This window comes from Melospiza georgiana, chromosome 3, assembly GCF_028018845.1.
Source record: "Melospiza georgiana isolate bMelGeo1 chromosome 3, bMelGeo1.pri, whole genome shotgun sequence".
NCBI lineage: Eukaryota > Metazoa > Chordata > Aves > Passeriformes > Passerellidae > Melospiza > Melospiza georgiana.
Genome location: NC_080432.1, coordinates 36576600 through 36600977, shown reverse-complemented (window position 1 = coordinate 36600977; position 24378 = coordinate 36576600). Strand labels below are relative to the sequence as shown.

Genomic DNA, 24378 nt, shown 5'->3' with positions numbered 1-24378 from the left:
GTGTGTTCACTGTACCTTAGATGCAGTCTATTTGACATCACTGTATTAATTTGAATGTTAATAGAAAAATACTGCATATCTAGACTGCAGGGATAAATGTCTATAAAGAAGACTCAGAAAAACAACATGCTATTTAATGGAGTTTTCTGGAAATCATTATGAAAGGTGAGTCTTGTGAGAAAGATTCAGAAATGTTTCAATTTTCTGTGAAATGTTTCCTGTTACAGCTAAAAAACATTTTAAAGGCACTTCTGTGGCTGTTCACTAAAACAATGATGCACTTGCAACTTAATTTGAGGTTTAACTATTAAAGCAAATGATCAGCATTTTGCTGCATGAAGTTGGTATTGCATACCTATATATAAAAACAACACTTCGAAACAACATTTGTATTTCCTAAATCTTCCCTAAGTCAGCAACTCTTTCCACCAAAAAAAAAGCATGTGTCTAAATGTAGAATTCCGGTTTGTATTTTCAGTAACAGTAATTTTGATGAAGCTGTTTGCTTAGTAGATACCGAATGGCCAAAGTAGTGATTTTTACATAGCAAATACAATTTTTAAAGCCATTATCATTTACATGGTTTCCTTCCCTTCCTCTTCAGTGCCAGATGAGGTAGGTTTGTAGTCATCATCTCCTTCATAGTCTTCAGATAAATTCAGATGGTAATTCTTTTATTTCTGTACTGCCAATTCCAAAGACAAATTATGCTGACCAAAATAGAATTTTTCCTGTGATAATGTTAATTAAAAGATGAATTGTGAATGAGGTGAACAATGACACCCAGTACTTGGTGGATTGATAAGACATAGTTCACTAAGCAATACATTATTCAGAACAAAAGAGCACAGGGTAATCTGCAAACACAGGTTATTTTAGGAATTTGGTTCAGAATTAGAGTATTAAAAATACTATTTGACAACCTGTAGGTGATTCTTTGTTCCTTGGAGGCACTAGTGCTATAATATCAGCTCTTTTAGCAATAAATCCAAATAAGCTTATTTCTTTTCCCCGGTCTGTCTTTGCATGAGCTTAGATTATAAGTGTATAATATCCTAAACATGATGTCAAGGAAAATTATTTTAAAAAATATACTGAAAGCAGAGCATATTGCATAATAACAGCAAATATAGGAGGCATAATGAAAGCATAAAGATACTGTGGCCATGTTCCCGTCTGGTGAACGCTCTCTGCAAGTCTAGCAAAGGCAGTTACATAACTGATTTTTATTGCATTAGGCAACAGCAATATTGCTAAGCAAACCAATGTGCAGAATTAGAAAGCTTCTTCCACAGTGGAAATGAAGAAAAAAGACAGAGGAAGGGCTCTCACTTACATCCAGTAAGGAGGCAGGGCAAGAGAATGTGCATCTTCATTAGTGGATCATGTCAAGGGGACAACATGATTTATTTTCATCACGCAGTGCCTTGGAAAAAATACAGTGCCAACTCAGTCCATGATAATTTCACTGCTTTCTGCAGCGTAACGTGTCAGCAGTCTAGAGCTCAAGCTGGTGAGTTAAAACATCAACCTCTAAAAGAGATTTAACAGGAGCTAAGATAATAGTCTCTAATGAATTGCACAGGGGGAAAAACTAACATGGGAGCAAAGGGGAAAAAAACCTGCACATGCAAAAATGTGCTTGATCTCATCTGTTTTCACTGTAAATTCAGAACACTGCTAGTGTGTATTTAGACATAGCAGTTAATACAGGCTGGGGGATGAATAGATCAAGAGCAGCCCTGCCGAGGACTTGGGGGTGCTGGTGGATGAAAAGCTGGACATGGCCCAGCAATGTTCACTGGCAGCCCAGAGAGCCAAATGTGCTTTGGGCTACATCAAAAGGAGCCTGGGCAGCAGGCCAAGGAAGGGGATTCTGCCCCTCTGCTCCCCTCTGGTGAGACCCTCCTGCAGTGCCGTGCCCAGCTCTGGGGTCCCCAGCACAGGAAGGACAGGGACCTGTTGGAGAGAGTCCAGAGGAGGCAGCTGAGATTAGAGGGATGGAGCACCTCTCCTGTGAGGAAATGCTGAGAGAATTGGGATTGTTCAGCCTGGAAAAGAGAAGGCTTTGGGGTACTCTGATTGTGGCCTTCCAGTACCTGAAGGGTGACTACAAGAATGATGGAGAGGGACTTTTTACAAGAGCCTGTAGTGACAGGACAAGGGGGAATGGATTCAAACTGATAGAGAGTCGGTTTAGATTATATATTAAGAACAAATGCTTTATTGTGAGAGTAGTGAGGCACTGGAGCAGATTGCCCAGAGAAGTTGTGGATGTCCCATCCCTGGAAGTGTTTAAGGCCAGGTTGGATGGAGCTCTAAGCAATCTGGTCTAGAGGAAGGTGTCCCTGCTAACAGCAGGTGGTTTCAAACTAGATGATCTTTAAGGTGTCTTCCAACCCCAACCATTCTATGATTTTAGGATACAAAGAGATCTGTGAGCTGGTAATAAGAAACTCTATGTTTGTGGCTCAGAGGTGGTCAGCTTTAACACCTAGGAATGTGCAAGAAGCACTTGAAATTTGTTCTGTATAGCTAACGTCGTTTCCCTGCACTTAGTGATGTCAATGAATGTACAGGCTTATGTTGCAAGCTTTCCCTTCACGGGACTTTTTTTCACGTGGTTGACTACTTTTCAAGTTTGAACAAACTCAAATAGTCTTCAGACTTCTGCCACTCGTGTTTGCGTGGCAAACAGAGGGGCAGGAAGGAAGGTATCCAGAGAGGCAGTCAGCCATATGAAGTGTTTGAAGTGCAACTGTTGATGCTGTGCTGCCGTAGGACCAGACCTTTGGAAGCCTTGCACTAAGAAAGAGCAGTCACGGTATTCAGCATCCTCTGCAGCGCAAGCGAGTGCGCTGTCAAAGCTCGGGGCCCCGGAGTAGGATGTGGTGGGGTAGGCAGATAAGCAGCCTGCTGAGCCATGCCGGCCGTGGCGGCTCCTGCAGGAGAGGCGAGGGAAGGGCCCGGCTCTCCCTGCTCTCCCTGCCCTGCTCCAGGTGCCGGCAGGCGGCGCGGGCACGGCGCTGCAGCAGCGCCCCGCTCCCGCCGCTCCAGCCCGCGCTCCCGGCTCCCGCCGCTCCAGCCTGCAGCCGGAAGGGTGTGGGTGGGTGCTGGGGCTGGAGCAGCCATGAGGCTTCACTTTTTTATTTCTCCCCCATCTCAAATCAAGCGTTAACTGCTTAGTGGCTGTTACTTCGGGAAATTCAAGGCATTTTTGAAATGAGTCAGATGTTAGAAGAAGGGAAATGTGCTGTGCAGTGCCTGGGGGCCATGAATAGGGGCTTTGGGTGGTAGGAGAGGCAGGACAGGGAGAAGAAGTGGCCAAGGAGTTGCCCGCAGAGATGGATGGCAGATGAGTGTTGCAGTTATCCTTTGGGAGAAGAAACTGGAGCAACCTCCTGTAGCAAGGTCTCTGCCTCAGCACTGCAGAGGAGCTTCTGAATGTCGGGAGCAGCTGGGCATCCGATGGTGACACTCGGTGACAGTGCTTGTTCTTGGCTGATGGAGACCAGAGCTGATACTGAACCTCTGGAGAAAGAGTTCTTGACTCCATCTGAAGCCACATTTATGTGCAGTTATGCAGGGGATGCACAAAAGAAATGGGAACATACAGTCCACAAGCAAAAGCAGGGTGAATGAAAGATTTATCTGGGAATATGAAAATGCTCTGAACAAGTGAACTAACTCTTCTTCTTTTCCCCTTCATTCACACAACGGAGCAATTTTAAATTAGAACAGGTTGTAACAGATTTAATTTAGATCACCATGGTGCCTAGTATAATGCTACAGCATATTCTAGTTTATCTTTTCCCCTGATTTTAAAGGGCTAAACAGCTTTTAAATTGTGGATTTGTTATAGAATGTATGGCTGCTAGGCAGTCTTAACCAATTAGATATTTTTTTACTGCACCATGATTAATTTTGTTAGATAAAACTACTGAAATACAACTGAAGGTAGAAATAAAAAGCATTTAAGTGCTCTACAGTCATGATTTACTCTTCAGAGATGCATTTAACGCTGTCTCCGGCAGAACAGCTTCATCCATTTTCCAAACATTCATTTGTTTATTTCAAGATTAGTCTCAGTTATAAACAGACATTAAATCACCTCCAGGCCCTAATACATTGTAATGAAGTATTGTAAACCATGTAGTATGTTGGTTTAAACAATGTAATCAGAAAGCAACAAAACCATTTTCTCCTCGTTCTTGCTGGCTCCCTGACTTCTGTCCGTTCAAAGAAAAGTTCTTTTTAGTCTGTAAATGTCAAGGTCACTCAGAGGTCAAGTTTGTGCTTTTGAGACGTGGTTCCTTTCAGGTTATTGGCTTTGTTTTATTACTGAAAGGAACCATCCATTTTGGCATATAGAGCAAAGAAGTCATGTAATCCTATTAAATACAAAACCAACATGTAGAAATAATGGGGAGGGTTTGACAATTGCACAAAAGCCCCCTTTTTCTGCCCATAGTTAAGCCTGCAGTGAGTAATTAATGGTCCTTCCACCAGCCTGTCTACAGTGGGAAAACTGCCTAACTAGTTTTCAAAACACTTACTCAAAAACTGGCCAAGAGCCCTTTTTGGGCAAGCTGGCATCCTTCTACTTCAAGGCTCAGGAATGGGAGAGGGACAGAAGCACCTACCTGTCGCTCCCCAGCTCAGAGCAGAGCATGGCACAGAAGGAGACAGGGCACAATAAGAAAATAAACTTGCTTTGTTGGCAGGAAAGAGAAGTTGAAAGTGGAGGTTACAGCATGCAAGTTGAGATGTAAGTGGATCATTATGTACTGGGCACAAAAACTAAGACATAAAAAATTAACAACAAATAGCTCACTTATTTCCCTATGAAGAATGTTTATGCATAGTGCAAGGTCAGTAGAAGAAAAAATTAGGAAGAGGAAATAAGGTCTAATCAGAGTTTAAATTGGAGCAAAGAAAGTGTAGAATGATTTAAATAAAACTGTCCTCAAAGTGGTATCTACAAAGAGGTAACTGGGGGAAAATGCTGAGGATTTTCATGGTTAGTTAGTTAGGATCAGATGTGAACGATGGGCTTGCCAACGCTGTCTGTTCTGCTTGTCACTTCTTTGAGGACAGTCAGCTACAGTATGTGAAAACAACTGAAGGTTGCAAACCCCAGTTTTCATAAGCAACATTCATAACACTATTTTCACATCCCTCAGACAAGCATATAGATTATCACAACTTTAAAATCTCTGTCTGCTGGCAAGACAAAACATTACCATCCTAGAGTGTATGCAAACATAAGAACTGACTGGATCTATTGCTAATAAAGAGAGATGAGCTGATTGACAGTATAGATAGCAATTGCAGATCAGATGAAAAACTGCACAAAGCATAGGCAGGAGCTGCAGAAAAGAACCCCAAGACACACAATTGATTATAACAAGCATTACAGAAGTGGAAATGGGAAACTGAGAGATCTATATTACCCGGATTGTGAAACAAGGCTTACAAAGGCCAGACAGTAAAAGTTTCTGGCCTATCATGTTGCAAGGACAGATAGACAATAAAGATGCTTGGAGTTTAAGAGTGGAACAAGTCCAAGATCTTCAGATAGTCTTCTAATAGGAAGGGAAAAACACTGGCACACCACCAGGGAAGGACCTCCACGCAGGACTGCTCCTTAAACACAGACTCAAGAGGTTTTTGGCAGACACTTCAGTGAGAACAGCCTCTAATGGCGCACTCTTAAAACAAGTCTGGAAGAAGTCTCTCTCAACCCTGGGTTTGCTTCTTGAGTTGAACATAGTTTAAGAAGGCCACAAGTTCAGTATGAGTAATTAGGGCTGAATTTATTTTTTGCCCTCCTCTGTTCCCAGCGCATCACTCAAGTAGTGTATGAAAAGTGAAATACACCCACAACTCCTCATCTGGGGATTTCCTCAACTGATAGACAATCAGAGTATAATTAGCTCCTTTGCCCCTTTCTGAGGTGGAGAGGAATTATCAGTGCCTCAATCTTCAGCTATCGGTAGCTGCTAGATTAGTCAGTCAGCTGGCATGGGACTCACCCACAGAGCTGTACTTGTCCTCCCAAGGGAGTTTAGAGGATGTGTTGGCATGATAAGAAGACACGTAAGCTGTAAAATATATACCCAGAGATACACAAATGTAAGCCTTGTTGTTTTTAGAATTTCTGAATAAAGTTAAATGGATTCTGCAGACCAACACATCAACTAAAGCAAAAGTTGATTTGAGAAACCTCTTTTCCCTCCCCATATTTCTTCAAGCTTTTCTAGAAGCTGGCAATGCTGTAGGTACTGCAGACTTAAAAGATGAGCCTTCTGGTCCCTAGGTTATCCAGTCATTGTTGGTGGCTTCCCAGGGAGCTCTCAGATATGAGAGGACCAGCTCATACTACCCATGTCTAGAAGAAAACTTTGGAGACTTTTATAGGAAAATTCCACACTTTTGTGACCCAAAAGAAGGTATCTTCTTTTTCATCTATGAAAAAAATCTCATGCCTAATTTGCACCACTGCCTCTTTTCTCAACAGAAGAGACCCAAAAGTCTGAGAACTTCAGTCTCACAGACCTAAGCTTGCACCAGGAGCACTACAGGAGATTGTTTTGGGGATCCCCTATTTAATTTCCAAACTTACATACTAATTTGGAGAATCACAGGCCATTTGAATGTCATGGAATCTGTAGAAGCAAAATTGGTCCATCAGAAAGACTTCACATGTTTACATTTGCCTGGATTTGTCATCTGCTGCCCTTCAGCTGCTGCTGGAAAAACTTTCTCAGCTATACAACAAATTGGTTTTTGTCTACTATTAATTTTGTTAACCTGCTTTATAGGGGTTCCCTGCAGTTCTCTGTCTCACTGCAGATGTACAATAATTTCACTGCATTTTCTGCTTTCTGTTCTTCTGTGCAGCTCTCACCTCTTCAAGTGTTTTGGGGCCACCAAAGGAAAACAGTGACACAAAAATGTAAAGGAGCTTGTCTTCTACTGTAAGTGCATTCCCATCACTGCAAAATTGAAACAGTACAGCTTATTTCTATCTGATGATGTAAAGTGCCCTACATAACTATAAACAGAATATACTGTATAAATATTGGGTATACAATATGAGTCTAGCCATGTGAGTTCATAGCATTTTTAAATCTTGACAGCTGTATCCATACAGTTTAAATGCATATCTGCCCACTGTCACATATGTAAGAAACAAATAAGTGAGACACAGTGAGAGCTTGAAGTAACTGGTATATATGACTATAAAAGACTTGTATAAAAATTCAGGTTACAGTTCTGAATAGGAAAGTTCAGAGCAGAAGATGTGAATGGCTGTTTTAAACTCCTTCAACAAAACCTACACAGGATACATTCAGTTTTGAATTAAATCAGCAAAATTTGCTGATTTTCTTCTGTCTGAGGAATATGAAATAGAAAACAGAAATGGCTGAAAGTAGGGTGATGGGATGACAGGGATAGTTCTGATCACAGGTGACTGCCTGTGCTCTTCCACTCAATATGCAGTGTGCTATTGCCAATATTGCATCCACTTCCGACAGAAAAAATTCTGAAAAAGGAATAAAACTTTAATTTTGATATCATTTGCCAGTGTGGACTCAGACACATTGCATGTTGCAATAGAGAACCACAGTGACTTAATCATATTTGTATTTAGATATTATCCTTCTGTTACAGAAAGTTATTTAGATTAACTCTAACTTAAAGGTAATATTCTAGGCTTCCTTCTACTCTCATAAGATGTCTTTTCTATAACCTTTTATCTTTAGAAAACTTTTGATTGTAATCAGCTTCATTTTTCCTTCTGTACTCAAAAGTAGGATTTCTCTTCTTCTACAAACACATTAGAATTTAATACAACTCTCTGTAGCAAGCCATCCTAAAGCCTCTTTTTAATATATCAATTTTACCACATAACAGATTTTTAAAGCCAAGATAAAACAATGCAGAAAGACTGGTGGGGGCATTCAACAAAAGTAGTAGGAAACAGTACCTTAAATCTGTCATTCACTGGATTTCACTGGATTTCAAGTTTATGGTGCCTCTGTAAAGGCGGTTTTAATTAAATAGTGTAATTAATTGAATCCTTGTCTGCAAACAGGACTATGTATTTCTTTCCAACAGTACAACAGCAGCAGATTTAGAGTAAGGTGTGCTTCTCATAGAGCAGTTTTCAGCTGTTACCACTGGGAGTGCATTAAAAGCCAGTGGGATAAATCTTCTTGCATGTCAGCCAAAGCTCCAAACATTTCAAATTGAGCATAAGATTTACTTGAACAACACTGGTCACTCATCAAGACATAACAAGGTGCAAATACCTAGGAGAATTGTTTTCATACTTGACCTCTGCAGCTACATTCCTGGATGACACTGGACCACCTCTGTTCCCTGCTTTAACCATCTGTAAAATGGAGACAGTATTACCCTGATTGTATTCCCAACTCAGATCCACAGTCAATGGTTTTAAAGTGAAGAATAGCTCAAACCATGCCATCAACTTAAAATCTGGAAATTATTAAAAAAATATTTTCACTTATGTTAGTTTTAAAAAGATTCATCAGTTTTATATGTTTATGCATTCATAATTTGCAAACATATGTAATTTAATTTATGTAATGTGTATATATTAAACAAATTTGCAAATTTACAAATACATATGTCAGTGTATTGTATAAAATAAAACATTTCCTCTTTTCTGGCATGTGAAAAAGCCACACAAACTGGAGCATTGCTCACTAGGAAAAGATCCTGCAAGATGGCCCATGTCACTGTATCTCTTGTGTGCACATGTGTATGCCCACAGATTATTCCTGACAGCACAATAGTATAAGCAACTCTTCCAAGAGGAATGGGAACTGGCACAACCAAATGAAGCAAGAATGTCTCTATCTCTTTCTCCTCTCTAGGGTTCACATACAGTTGCAAAACACTAATAATGTTACTGAAAAAAAAAAAGTCTTTAAATCATCACCATTTCTCACTTGCCAGTCTGTAATTTCTTAACCAAAATATTCCTAAAGACTTTACATGGTTTCATTTGCTTCAGGGCATTCCTGTGCAGTGGCATTGTATCTCCTGTGTGCCCAGCTGCAGGGAAAGGCAGAATGGCCAAAGCCTTGTCCCACCAAGAGCTGCCATGAGGATCCCTCATCCAGCAGCACCCAGCTCCACCAGCACTGGGCCAGAGCCCCAGGGCTGAGCAGCTACTGCAGGTTGTGCTGAAGGAGCAGCTCCACAGCTCAGAGTCTGACTCAGAGATGGGCAACTCTAAGCTTTGCTAAAACATTCCTGAGGCTGACATTGAGAGAAAACCAGTGCTTGTGGATTTCCAGAGCTGACTGCAGTGCAAAAAGCTGTGCAGATTCAGTTTTCCTTTTGCTTTTGTCCACTACCTGGACCAGCCTTCTTAGAGAGCATCTTATCTGTCAGATGAGATAACAGCTGCGGCTTTGAGACAATTAGAGACAATTTCAAGTGGTGTAGCTGTAAACCCCATTTTTGAGCACACAGTCCTGCCTCCTTTTCTATTGCTTGTCTGGCGGACTCAGCGAAGCTATCTGTGGGAAACATGAGAGGGCATTTCTGCCAGCACTGGCAGGTGATCTGGCTCACCAGGGAAGTAGTGTCAGTGTTGGGTGCAAACAGGAGGCAAACCCATGGAGCTGGAGGCAGTAACTTGCATAGGGGCTAGCAGGACCTTAGCCATCACAATTCACTTTTGTTTTAGCATTCGTGAAAAGATTCATAGCATCATTCAGGTTGTAAAAGACCCTTAGGATCATTGAGTCCAACCATTAACCTTATACTACCAAATCCACCACTTTCCCTTAGCACCACATCTTGCACATCTTTTAAATCCCTCCAGGGATGGTAACTCCACCACTTCCCTGAGCAGCCTGTTCCACTGCTTGACTACATTTTCCATAAAGATTTTTTTCCTAATACTCATTCTAAACCTCTTGATGCAACTAGGGGCCATTTCTTCTAGTTCCATTGCTTGTTGATTGAGTGAAGAGACCAACCTCCACCCTGCTAGAGCCTCCTTTCCAGGAGCTGTGGACAGCAGTGAGGTCTCCCTTGAGACTCCATTTCTCCAGGTTAAATGACCCCAGTTCCCTCAATTAGTGCTTATAACACTTGTGCTTCAGACTCCTCACCAGCTCTGTTGCCCTCCTCTGGACATGTTCCAGCACCTCAGTTTTTTTCTTGCAGTGAGGGGGCCCTGTGAGCAGGGCTTTCACCAGGCAGTCTGAATGAACGCAGCATGCTCTCATCCTCTCCCCTCCTTGGCATATTTCCTGCACCATTCCTTATGCTCTGCAATCAGCAAACCAATCTGGCTGAAAGAAAAAAAAAATTAAAAATTCTTACTTCCAGGATTAGTTTTCAAATGGCAGCAGTATGGTCTGAGATCATATAAGGCTGCCAGTGAAATCCATGACTTTGCCTCATATCTGGAATCAGAACAGCCACTTAACTGGACAAGAGCCAACTTGGACCAGCAAGGCTGGGATGTTGCTCTTCTGACACAGGCCTGCTCCTCACCTGGGTGGTGGAAGTGGACAAAGGGAAGTAAGTACATGGTAGTTTGCCATAGCTGGCGTCCTGATGCATTTCTACTAAAAATTATTCATTTTCTAGAATAAATAATTTCATTTCATAGAAATTATTAATTTCTATGGAAAATATTTAGCTCCATTTCAACCCTTGGCCATTTTTTTAATTTGCAATGAATGCAGTCAGAAGTGACACTGAAGTGGGTAAGGTATTTTATCCTGGAAGCTCTCCATGTCCTGAGCTTCCTGGTGACAGGACCTAAGAGGGAGAAACACTACACACACCCCAAGGTGTGAAAAGAGCACCAAGGTGAGAGCAGTGTTGTTAACATTACTCTGAAACAAAGCAGAGGTAATGTTTCCAGAGACAACCTGGAATGATGCATTTGTTCTCTGGGCAAGCCCATTGCCAATAATAATGTATTTTTCTGTGTGTGTTTAGGTTGTGGAAGCTGTATCTACTTCCCTTTTGATGCACAGGGAGTGTTATCATAGAAAACACACGACTGGCTTTTTCAAACTATTCTACCTGTGCCACTCCTGTAGGACCCCAGTGTGTCTTATAAATCTAAAAGGAAAGAGACAAATGACTGACTAAATCCAAGAGATTCACATGATACTAAGCTGATTTAGAAGGGAAAGAACCAGCAACTTCATGCTGGGAAACCCACAAATTGAAAAGAAAAATCAAGGTCAAGCATTTCATGACAGGGTGGATAAGTAATTACACCAAAAGAACAGGTACCAAAGGGCAGATTTGTCATCTCTTGAAATTTCCATAATGGCTTTTATTTTTCTGGAAAATAAGGCCATAATCTCAATTACAAATATAAAGTCCACATTATGTCGAATGTCATGTTCTGAAACTGAAGTTGTTTTTAAACCTAAATCCATCAGCACAATTTATGGCTCAAAAGCTCCCCCTTGAAACAAATATAAGCCTGTCATTAGTCTTGTTCAATGAAATCAGATAATTACAGTCTGATTTTTTTCTTTTTTTTAGGATATCACCCACAATTCAAAATTCCACCTGGGAACAGGCATCTAAAACCAAGAAACTGGATGAACATCTGTATTTTGGCTGCTGCGACTTTGACCAGTAAGATACTTGCATAGATGTGATTGTGTCTGAAGTGGTTTTATTTTAATGACTCCAGTTGTTGAACAAAAGTATGTTGCCTCCTACCACAGCCATAGTATTTGTTTTCTTCAGCATTGTCTTTCTTGGAAAGCCTACAAATTCAAGGCAGAGCATTCTAATAAAAACTAAGGCATTTGGGAAAATAATGACACAGCAATTCTGTGCCAGAAAGGAACGAACCAGGAGGATGATCAGAGACCTCTGTCACTTCCAAACGTCTGTAATGCTTTCATTTCTGAAACGGCCCTGCTTAGAAAAAAATTAGAATGCATTAATTGCTGACAAGGCTCTGACAGAGGGGTGGCAGTTACTGTGAGACATTTGCTGCTTTTGTGTTGTTCGGAAGCGCTGGGGGTTTGGAGGCAGCGGAGCCACCGTGCCCACCTGCTGCAGGGCTCCCCTGGCCCTCCTCACCCCGCAGCCCCCCAACTCCCCGGGCTGATCTCACAGGCAGCTCCCCAAAATGGCAGGAACTCAGCCCAGACAGGGAATGGTGCTCTGGCTTGGCGAGCTGAGCCCGCTGGGCGGGCAGGGAAGAGAGGGCAAGGTCTCCCTCTTCTGACAGCAGCAAGCGGGCGGCTGGGCCGGCCAGGACCTCACCCCGGCTCCAGAGCTCCCAGCTCGCCAGGTATCCCTGCCAAATCCTTGTTGAACAGCATCACGACAAGCCCATAGAATTACTCTGAGGTTGAAAACTGTAAACGACAGTCTGATTTTTTTATTCAAAAGTGGGAAGATTGATACTCAAATCCTTTAAAGATTAGAAGAAGAAGGATCAGGAAAACTGAGAACACAAATTAAGGTTTTGTGCTTTTGATGGAGACCAACTCATAACTGGCAGGATAAACATAAAGAATGCAGTCTGGCTATAGCCAGCCCACACAAATTGATGGAAATGTTGTCCTGAGCTAAGAGTTTTGTGTAGCTAAACTTGTCATGGCAGAGTAAGATGGGTCCAATTTATAGCATGTCAGAAGGCTGTTTGATAATCACAGAATATTGTGGGTTGGAAGGGACCCACAAGGATCATCAAGTCCAGCTCTTAAGTGAATGGCCCATACTGGAAGCAAACACACAATCTTGGCCTTACTAGCACCATGCCCTAACAAACTGAGCTAATGATTCTTTGTTGAAATTTAAATTAGACATTTGCTTCTATTTTGAGTTATACCGCAAACCCTTGTGTTTCAGGCAAATCAAATAACACCTAGCTGATTCAACAGAGATTTGCTTGTATTGATTAACTGGACAAGTAGAGATGCTGAGACAAACCTAGAAGGACTGTTAAATTCCATTGCTTATTTTCAGAGGTCATTTTGGAAATCACAAGTAATATGGGCTATTCTGGGTTCCAGACTAGACACAAAAAACAAACAGAGGCAAAGCACATTTTGAGTTGTGGTTTTAATTCTATTTTCATCATAGTTTATATGACTTAGGACTCCAGCAAGCAAATAAGCCAACCATTGAATCCAAAACTCAGCATAGATTTAGCATAGCTCAGCACAGAGAACTTACAATATTGGAATGCTATTCTTCAGTTAAGTAAAAATAAAATCAGAAAATTAGTAGCTGGCGAGGAAGAAAACAAGACTTTCTCACATTTGTGCATAGTTCAAAGAAATTTAATAACCAAGGGGTGATATCATACTTTTTCACTCTTGCTCTAATCTATACTGTAAATCAAAACAATTTCATAAAAGGTTAAATTATTAAGAACAGTGGGCCGATGGAAGTGTCATGCAACCAGGAAACCAGGATGACCATAAAAAGAAAATGAGGCTGCTGGTAACCATTATAATGTAAGGCTGAATCACAAATGCTAACACCAAAAACCTTTTTCTGTTCCAGTTATAACCCTTGAGAGTTTTGTCTATTGGGGGTTTTTTCCCTCTTTGAAGGCAGAAGTAGGCCTATAACCATCCCCGTTTCAGTTTCTCTCTTCCCAGCTATGGTTTCTTACAGTCTGTCATTGTCCGTGAGCTTAAACAGAGCACTGCATAAGCTGTATGCATCACATATCTGTCCCCAAGATGTAAAATCCTTCCCTGCGAGGGAACATTTTGGTGCAATCTAATGCAAATGCCGAGCCCAAGGGAAGAAGGACCGATGAGGTATTTCACCAAAATGTTTCTGCAGACTTTAAAAAAAAAAATCATTTAGGACGACCAATGGCAAAGATCAGTGACCACAGGAGCAAGTTCCTACATCGCTCGCTGTATTAGAGAATTAACTTCTAAATTAACCCTAAGCGGAGGAGCCGCCCTGGAGCCGGGAGGCGGCCCCGGCAGCGCAGCAGCCCTTCCCCGCTCAGGGCAGGAGAGCTCCCGGGTGAGAGCGAGCCCGCCTTTGCCGCGGCCACTTTCCCCCTCCGGCGCCCCGGGGCTGGGGGAGGCCGGGCCACAGCGCCCGCAGCCCCCGGCCCCGACGCGGCTGTCCGGCTCCGGACGGCACCGCGGCGCCGGGGGAGCGCCCCTGCATCGCAGCCCCTCGGCGCGGGACCCCCTCGGCCCCAGGGCTGCCGCGGTGTCGTCCCCCGGCGCCGCCGCCCGGGCGGGAGCGGGAGCGGGAGCGGTGCCCGGCCCCGGCGCCCTGCGGCATGCGGCGGGATCCCGCGGCAGCCCCTCGCCCGCACCCCGCCGACCCGGCGGGAGCCGCTGACAGGTCGCCGCCAGTGGCCCCGGCACCTGCGCTGCGCTCACCGCCCTGAGAGGAGGGGCTGCCGGCCAGACCGCGGCGCGGCGGAGCGGGAGGGAGGGAGAGAGGGAGGGAGGCGGCGGCGGCGGCGCACGGCCGGCGGCGGGCGGGCCCCCGGGGGCGGCGGGCGCCCCTCGCCCCGCCGCGGGGCCGGGCGGCCGCGGCGCCACCGACACCTTACTTCCTGCTTCGCTACCCGGGGCCAGACCCATCGCGGCGGAGGGATCCCGCCGCCTCCCGCAGCCTCCTCCCCCTCCTGCTTCTGCTTTTCCCGGCTCCCTGCTGCAAGGAAATTATTTGACAGCGATTTGCTGACACCGGGGATTTTTTTCTTTTCTTTTTTTTTTTTTTTCTTTTTTTTTTTTTTTTCTTTCTTTTTGCATCACGGACTCGGCAGCTCGGCGGGCGGGGGAGGCCGTGCCGGAGGTAAGTGCCGGTGCCCGGAGCCTCCCCCGGCGCGGGGCCCCCGCCCCGCTCCGCTCCATGTGCCGCCGCCGCCGGGGTGGGTGCCGGGCAGCGGGGCCGCGCCGGGCCGGGCCGGGGGAGTGCGTTTCCTGGCGGAGCGATATTTGTTTACAGGATGGGCGCCGTACTGTAAGTGAAGTAGGACCGAGCCCGGGGCAGCTCCGTAATAAATTAATATCGCGATCTGCTCCCGCCTCGCCGACACCGCCACGAGCCCCGCGCCCGCCCCCCTCCCCCGCCCGCCTGCACTTGTTGCAGACTTCGCGCCAGGTAGGGGCAACGCTTCGCAAGTTTCGTTTTTGCAGGAGCCGGGGCTGCGCTGGAAGGAGAGGAGGGAAGAAAAAAAAAAGGGGGGGGTGGGGAAGGAGGGAGAAAAAAGTTTGCAGCTCGCAGTTGACTTTCGGTCTGCAGCGCCGAGGCCCTGCCGGCTGCCGCCGCCTCCTGCCCGTCCGGGCGCGGGCGGGCGGGGGGCGCTGCCCGGTACCTGCCCGGGCCGGGCGGGCGGCGGGGCCGGCGCGGGGCGCCCCCGCCGCGGCGCTGCTGCGAGTCCCGGGCGCCGCCGCGCCGTGCCGGGAGCAGAGGCGGGGAAGGGCGGCTCGGCGGGGCTCGCCGCGGAAGTTCCCCGAGCCGCGCTGCCCCTCACGGCCCCTGACACGAGTGGGCGACCCACGCGCCTCTCCTCCCGTCCTTCGTCCCGCAGCGCGCTCGGTGCTCTCTCGGTATCAGTGCTGGGAGCGGAGCGGTCCCGGGGCTCGGCTGTGGAGCCCTTCCCGGGCGGCACCGCGTGGGGCGAGCTCGTTTCGGAGGAATGGGGATTTCTCCCTCCATTCCTGGGGGAGAGGAGCGCGCGGCGGGCTGGGCGCTGGCGGGGCGCTCCGGCTTTCTGGCCCGTCAAAATTACGGGGTGGTAAGGAACAAAAACTCTTAGCCAGGTGTTTAAATACCGGAGAGGCGATTTGCAAGTGAAATTAATCGGCAGTTAACCAGTTAATAAATGGATAATGCCTATTCATCCTTCTGCTGACTTTACAGAGTGGTTTCCACGTCTGCCTGTCAACTAACCAGGCTTGACTGATCGAGATGTAAACCTAGCCGGGTTATTGCCTTCATCCAGTAAAATCTGACCTGCACTTGCTGTCCTTGCGCATCAGTGCTGGTCGTCATTCAGATAGTTACAGGTGAGGTTCATACATTCTTACAGACTGACACGATGGCAGCAAAATACATAGGATCACTCATAGCTTAAATATTTATAGAAAATATTGTGTATAACTGCATGATTAATGTTTTAAGCATGTAATCACTGAGGGGAGAGTTTTATGCTGTTGGTAGGTACAATTTTACTGTGGATATGGGAAGAGGAGAGAGTTCACCTGGCAGAGTTGGCCTGGCTTGCCATGGCCACTCTGCTTTCTGTGCCTGTCCTGCTTGGGCCTCTGGCCCACAGAGCTGCCCTGGGGACCAGGGATTTGTCTGCTGCCCTCACTCAGGGTATAGTGTCACGATGAAGTGACCCATGGTTACAGTGCCAGCGTGTGCATGAGTTATTCTTGCATGCGGTACATGCAGCTGATTGCTGTCATCGCTTATCTGCTTCGTGGTCTTGGACATTCAGTTAGATCAGAATGGAGCCGTTGCATTAATAAGGTGCATCTATCTAGAAATAACCCATTTCGCTTCATTGCCCACTGAAGTGTCAGAATTTAATATGCCCTGGTTGGTACCTTATCTTTTTTCTAAGTGTTGTCCAAGGCATATATAACAATAGAAGGGCTGCTGCATGCGTGCTCTATGCATGCATACTATGCAGCTTTGCATAAAACAAATAGACTTTTCCCTAGAATTTAGATAAGTGATTTTTCATATGAAGAAAATGTGTTGTATGCATTTTTCTTGCTTCTGTAGAGGATACTCTGATAATCTTTGGAAAAATTAAAGGTTTAAATATAGCCTACTCAAAAAGTTTTGGTGCAAATGAACACTCTAGAACAATCTGTTCTACCATTGATTAGCAGCTTGTGTTTCTGAAGTTGGAGACCTCAGTGAGGACCTTAGCAGCACTGTGGTGTGATGGTCAAACCTGTGTATCTTGAAAAGCCAAAAAAACTCAGATACAGGTAAAGCACTTCTCTGTGAAACCTGGCCTGAGTGCAAACTGGAGGACTGGCCTTCTGGTGATAGGATAACACTGGAGCTTAATCACAGTGTCCGTGTATGTCCTGCTGTTGGCATCCCTCCCTGGGGAAGAGGGATGAGGCCACAGGTAGCTAGGCAGGCATCCTGCCTCCAGTGTTTAGTATCAGGGGCCAACATGAGCATAAATAAACCACAGCATGACTAACCTCTCTACCTAACATTGACTCATGATGTATTTCGATAGACTGAAAAAGTCTCCATGTCTAAGCCATTTCATTTTCTCAACCTGTATGTTACTGATGATGACCTGCCTATTGAGAGTCCTCCAGTATTCATTTAAGATCATAAAGCAATCCTTGTTTTAGGTTTTTTTTTTTGCCTCTGGGTAGTGCACAAGATAGAAAAAAGGAATTCCTGGATTTTAAACGCAAAACTCTGTTGCTTCTCTTCTTCTGGCCATTTTAATTCTTGAAGTGATACAGTGAGGCTTGCTATTAAGAATTGGGCTCATTACTTGGCCTCTGGCAGGGACGGTGAGAAGAGTATAAGAGCAGTTCTGTAAAGTACTGTTTCCTAAAACAGTAAGTTAATATTTTGCTGTGAATATTTTCACCTTTTTTTTGTTGTTGTTCGTTCTAATCAAGGGGGGGGGGGGATATGTCACCTAAAAACTTTCTCAGCCAAGTGTTTGAGAAGGCCCTTTTCTCCCTTTGCCAATACTGTAATGCGACAGTGTAAAAAAGAAGGGCCCTGTGTTGCACCTCCTTAGTATGTGTCACAATAACTGTGAGATAAGGCAGTTTCATTTCAGCTTCCTTAGAAATATGTATTTGTTTTTTTGGTTTAAAAAAAAAAAACGAGCAGCGTTTGACAAACACAAAATAATGGCTGGTGTGGAAACAGTTTGTTTCCTCCCCTTGGATTCTTCTGAGAGCTGAATAGTTCCAACAAAAAATTATAATCAGAATTACAATTTTTCCTGTCCCTGAAATTAGCAGATTCTATTGCCTGCTATCCACCTGAGAGTAGTATGCAAAAGCATCTTCAAGTGCACATGTGAATTCTGCCTGGAGTAGCTGCCACACTCGTGGTTATTTACATAAGGTGAGGAGCACAAGTGGCCACCCTGACTTCCATGGCACTGCTTACAAGGGTAGAGTCACCGTGTGTGTAAGTGGGGAGGGACTGGGGGGCTGCATTCAGAACTAAAGAAAAAGGAAGGCAGCAAATTCCTTACTCTTTGCTGTATGTGAAGTTACAAAACCTCTTCTTAACTTGTCCATCTCTGAGAAACCTATTACTGTAATCAGTTGCAGGGCTGTGAGGGGAAATCGGGCCTTCTAAGATAAAGACTAAAATAGCACATTCAAATATATTTTAAGAAAGGCGACTCTTCCTTCAAAGAGTAGTCTGAACCTGGTTCAAAGAACAGTAGCAACAATTTTATTGGGTTGTTTTTGTCTTTAACAACTCTTTGCTTGAAACCAAGCAGATTTAAGAGATTCATTGAAATTACTTTTGAGCAGCATGCGTTTAGGCACTAAGTTAACTTATGGAGCTTGTAGGAGTATCTCCTGTTCGATCTGAAATGCCGAAATGGGCTCTTGCACCATCCTCTCCTTGCTGCTGCCACTGTATGTCCAGGCTGGCCAGGAGGACAAAGTGGGTGACGCAGTCTGCCAGCAGCTCATACTGACACTGGTTCTTGTTGGATGTTGGTTTCTGTGGGCAGAAGGAATAGTGTTTTGATAGCAGTTTCTTTTCTCTCTTTCTCACTTGCCTGTGTCATTCCGTGATGGTGGGGATGTGGGCTCACCTGGACCTGCTCAAAACAGCAGCGGAAAAAAAAACCCAAACCATTGATTTGTGTGGGGAAAAACTGGAAAATGTGCTCAGACTACAACCTGCTGCCACAGAAACTTGAAGGAAAATACATAATTTATGTTACTTTCTTCTTGAGAGGATAATGGTTTGGGGAACCCAGGACATGCTCTTAAATATATGCCTTATTACTGTGTAATAGTGTGTGATTTTTTTTTTTTTTTAAGTGTAAACTCCTTGCATTAGAGTGGGGTGTTGCAGGGTTTTGGAGTAGTCCTGGAGCGTTAGGTATATTTTGAGGTTCTGAGTGAAATGAGTCTTGTGGTTTCAGCTTACTCTGTAACAAAGTAATGTATCGCACACAAACAGCCCACCTAAGTTTAAATAATTGACTGATGATTTGCTCTGGAAAGACCCAAAATCCTGATATGAGGCAGAGTCAAAAGGTAGTTGATTTTTTTAAAAAAAATTCATTTTAGTTTGTCATTATCCAGTTTACAGTTTAAATTTTGTTAGACTTTTAGACAAATTGCTTCTCTTCGTCTTCCTGTCCCCTGCTCTGGTGGGCTCTTGTCACTTCCCAGGCACACGGGGACAAGTGCCAAGTGTCCACACCCCACCAATGTCTAAAGCAGCCATCCTGGGTCTTGTCACAAATTTTCTCCTGTCTGTTTAGTTCAGCAAGAAAATGGTTTCTGTCTTTCCCCTCCCTCCCCTCATCAACTGCTCATGGTAAGATTTTTTATAGAACCCGCATTGTGATATGTCCTTGAAGTGCAGAGCTGCAAGGTTTTGTTTTCATTTGCCATTTTTTTTCTCTTCATGTTTAAAGTTCATTGCAGCTATAGCAAAGCAAGATTGTTGTAGATGGTCTTTTTTGATTCCTTCCCCCCCCACTCTCTGTGTCAAAAATCTCATGTTCAGTAAAAAGCAAAAACTCAGATTTAGGTACTAAAACTTACTCCAGCTAGCCCTGGAGTGTAAAGACTGCAAAAATAGAGATTGAGAAGGATTACCCCAGCAAAGCAGGTAGGTGTAAGTTAAATGTTAAATTATCAGCACCTCCTTTTTAAAGGATTCCTGATGGTGAGGTTTTTGTTCACGCCATCTGGCTAGAACAAGGCTTACCAGGACTCTTAAAGGACAGGGGCCATTTGAGGTGCAGAATTTATATCAGGTACTTTCTTTTTAAGTGAATGTCAAATCCTAAATAATTTCAGCATCAGACTGTGTAAAAAAAGTACCCAACGCTGCAAAGCAAGTTTAAAACTTGAGAATGACTGAAATTCTCTGTCTTAAAAAAAAGTAATTTTTGTCTTTGTTCTCCACTCCATCCTCTCTTCTTCTCGTCCTTTCCCCCACCCCCCAATTTTCATTGATGGGGAAGTTTCATTTCCTTTATTTATATATTTTTAGTGTATGTGTGTTTGGGGGGGCATGAGGGTGGATAGGAAGGAAGTCTGTGTTCTAGTTTTTATATTTAAAAATAAAAAATAGCTAATGCTGGTGTGTTTAGAAATGACTTTAAATACATTTTCCCCAGTAAACCAAAAATTCTGCTGGTGAATAGTGAATATTATTGGGGCATTGAGGGGTTTCGCAACACTTCTGTGTGGGTGAGGGTCCTGTCTGAGTTCCAGTTGTACTAGCAGGAAAGTGTTTTTCCCAGTACTGTCATGTTTCACATGCCAAATCAGAACTAGAAGTGCATTTTCCTGGAAGGATCTCTATTTACACTTGGAGGGTTATGCCAATTACAGCTACATTAGGCTTTTTAAAAAACTTTTAATTCCACACTTGACCTACATAGTAACTTCTTTCATTTTCTTAAACAGCACCCACTACAATCCTGGAATGTCAGTGAGGTAAACCTGCTGTCCTGTGGCTCTGATGTGTATGGGTCCTCTTGCAAGGATCTGATCTTAAGTGGGTCCTTGTGAAATCAATGCTGCTAGAGCTTTGCATAACTTCAAATTGCCCTCTGTTCTCCAGAACTGAATACAGTTTATTGGGGAGCAGGAAATGCTTTATGAAGTATGTTGTTCATATGTAATAATATTTTTTCCTCAAAAGAGATCTCATGTCCTTTAATGCTGAATACAATTTTTAAGTACTGCAGGTTAGGAAGTACTGCATTGCAAATCTGTGAAAGTTTGGAGACATAAGATGAGGTGATTTTAATACACATTTCGATCCGAGACTAAAAGTTATTTACTCTTTTGGGCAGTGCGGCAGTTCATGAAGAAGGAGGAGGTAGATGGGGTTTCTTTGGCAAGTGCCTGTAGGTGCTGGGTGTTGTTGCAGGAGTGCAGCTGCAGTGCTGCCTCCTGAACTTGTACCACCAGTGCTTCATTCTGCTGCTACCTTGCTGTATCTTTCCACTGCCGGAGAAGATGTCCGAGTGGAAGATCTTGTTTGTACTAGAGAAAGACAACTGTGACTGGTAAATAGGCTGTTGCTATTGTGTAAGCAGATTTGCTACCTATTTTCTCTTTTTGTGATGTTAAAATTAGCATTGTTAGCAACAGTAGCAGTGTATTAAATAAAATAATGGATGCTGATCAGACTTCACTTGGTTCACAAGTAGGAATACTTGGAAGACCCTGCATAGCTAAACAGAGCTTTCTTTTCCCTAAAATGTAGACTGCCAAAGCCCTGAAATATGTAGGATATTGACTTAAAGTTTTGTAAACATCATCTCAATTGCTTCTTTTTTGGTCTGCCTCTTTTATATTTTGTTTTATCGTGAGTGTGGAAGCTGGGCTTACCTTGCAGAGAGATGGTGGTGTTTGAGTTGGCCCCTTGCTGCTTTCAGCAAGGAGAGGGCTGCACGTTGCACTCTTTTGGGAGGCTGAAAGCATCTTCAATGACTCCCAGGCCCCAGTGGGCCTTGAAATAGCCCTGAGCTCTGTGGCCATTACCAAAGCTGAGCTGGGGCCTGTAGTCACCTGAACCACAAGTACACGCCACGTATGGCTCAGTGCTGAACGCAGGAGTTTGGTTGCTGCTTGTGGCCCTAGTATATTTGGAAGGAAGTGCGTGGAAGCAGTTCAGATGTTAACTCACTGGCATGATTTTGGGGGTTTCTTGGTTACCTTTCAAAAGCTTATATTTAGTGTTGCAGAGGAACCCTTATGTATCTTGGTGAAACAGCAGAAATGCTTCATGTTCGACCACACTGAGTGGTGCAGCTTTGCAAGAGATTTAAGGCTTTGGCCTGTGACGCAGTTCAAATTGAAGCAAAGGTCTCCCATGTGGTTGCTTGCATGGGTCCTCCTATCTCTATTTTCTATCTGCAATTTCAGTATATGCTTCCAGAATGATTTTTTTATTCATTTCCAATCATTCTTCAAAGATAACTGGCAAAAAACATCAGACTGGTTGTGATTTTACAGCAGTAGAAGGTAGACAACTTTGATCTTGTTAAATTAATTTTCTTCATGTGTGGGCTGAGTGTGTAGTGAGCTGATTTAGTTTTTATTGATCACTGTAAAAACGTGAATTCAGCATCAGAGCAATGATAATAAGTACTTGCAGTGATATTCTAATGAGTTTCTGGCAAAAACAAGGCGGAAAACCATCTCATAGACTGACGTGCTTTACTGGTGAGATGCTGAACCAGGATACATTATTTGAAAGGGTTGAGTAAAGGTGTTTGAAGTTCTAACTCTCTCTGGCAACACACTTGCCACGAGCAGGAGCATGCCAAACCAGGCAAGATGCAGTCTTTTCGTGGAGGCATTTGAGTGTCAGAAATTACATTCTTGCCTCTCTCTGGAAGGGCTTTCACTCCTCTGATCACGCCAAGGTAAGACAGGTTGTAGGAACCAAGTGTCTGCTTTGTTAGAAGGTGTCTCTGAGCACAAGCAGTGAAGCACTGATGACCTTTCCGTGCCCATCCTCAGGAATGCCCTGCAGACCATCGCCGTGTGTTCCAGCAGGTCTGCATGGCAAAGCATCAGGTATGGAGTGGGGGAGTGGAGAGAGGTTTCTAAATTAGCAGGCAATTTATGTCTGGAAAAGTGAGATTCATATCCATAACTGCGTTAAACACATATTTCTGAATATGGCAGGGGCATATCTCCATTTAAGGTGGTAGTAATTCCTCTAAGCCAAAATATTTGCAGAAGTATGGGCAGGCAAGTTCTCTCTCATTCTTCAATTGATGCTGTGTTTCCAAGACTCAAAGAGGTTTCTCAGTTGTGATGGTGAACAGTGATTCTCTGTATTTTTTTTTTTTTGTCAGTTAAGCTTGTTTTATGCTGTCAGAGTTCAGTAAATTGGTATGTGAGCAGCATGGATCACAATGAAAAAGTAGTTTGATAACATTAGAAAATGAGAGGCAAATTTTTTTTAAAGTGAGGAAAAGGTTTTTTTAGGACTATGAAATTTTATAAGAGATGGTTTATAATTAACTTTAATACATTTCTAAAGTTGCTGCTATTATAATGAAAGAGCATGAATAAGAGAATATGCCTTGCAGGTAAAATGAAAAAAGATTTCACAGTTTATATACTTGAAAACCAAAGATGCATTGCAGAGGATGAATTTTACTGCTTCTATATTGCTTGTAGTAAAAAGTTGGTCTTTGAAGTTGAAAACAGCTTTAGATTTAAAGAAATAATACACCTGAAAAGGGAGGTTCACAGAAAAAAGACATTGGATTAAGTACTGTTTTGTTAATGAAAAGAATGTAAGTTAAGCCAAATGTGGTTGCCTGCATAGTAAGGTACTGCTTAACATGAGTGGGAATGATAAAATAAAGTCTTAGCAGACTTTTATTTCAATGATTTCCAACTTTCAGAAGTTTTAATCTGGACGTTGCATGCACATACATAAACGATAGACTAATACCACAGAATTACTCTAATTTTTGAAAGGAGCTGTACTTTGATGCTGGGAGTCTGTCAGCATACAATCCCTAGGCTAACTGCTTGATCGTTAGTTAAAGTAGGGGTTCATTAAAATAACATGGGCTCATCTGGTTTTAAAGGCCCCCTCTCAGCCAGTAGGCAATGGTCCAAAATGAGTAAGGTTGCAGTGCAGACATTATAGGGCAATGGCACATAGATTGCTACATAAAGCTGCCTGATGGGAAGGCTTCTGTCAGATTGTGTGCTCAGTATTGGACTGGATTTTTCAATTTTTACTCATCTGTAGCAGTGCCTGCTCTTGTTATAGTTGGTTGGACTACCTGTGTGACTGTTTGAAATAAGGTGCAAGGTTGGGTCTGAGTATGACTGACTGCAGCTCCTTGTTGTAATTATTTTACTCTCTAATAAAATTGTATTCTTCTAGTTGAAGTATCATAATTACAAAGTGGATGATGGCCTTCAGTTATGTAAGGAAAATCCTTACATTTAAGCCCCATTCTATCCTTTGCATAAACAGCTCTTTTTTCTTTTCTTTTTTTTTTTTTCAGGTAGAACTTTTACTTTCAGGTTATTTCTGGAAAATCCGTACTGCTAATTATGTAAATTGCAAGAAACTAAAAAAGAGAACAAAAGAGTGGGGCATCTTATTTTAGGCTTGAGCAAATGCAAAGTCATACGTGGCCATTAC

The 24378-nt window shown here is 43.5% G+C and overlaps 1 protein-coding gene across 7 annotated transcripts in view; it reads left to right on the top strand.

Annotated features, from left to right (window-relative positions):
* The first annotated feature begins 14540 nt into the window (after positions 1-14540).
* The window catches only part of TRERF1 (transcriptional regulating factor 1), a 97572-nt gene continuing 87734 nt past the window's right edge, over positions 14541-24378 (top strand). For 3 of the 7 annotated variants that reach the window (XM_058019936.1, XM_058019932.1, XM_058019935.1), the window contains exons 1-2: positions 14995-15129; positions 15892-16037. The gene's annotated coding sequence lies outside the window, so the exon portion shown is untranslated. Of the gene's footprint in view, positions 14821-14994; positions 15130-15891; positions 16038-24378 lie in introns of those variants that run through there. The other 4 variants (XM_058019938.1, XM_058019937.1, XM_058019933.1 and 1 more) reach the window with 3 other exon arrangements.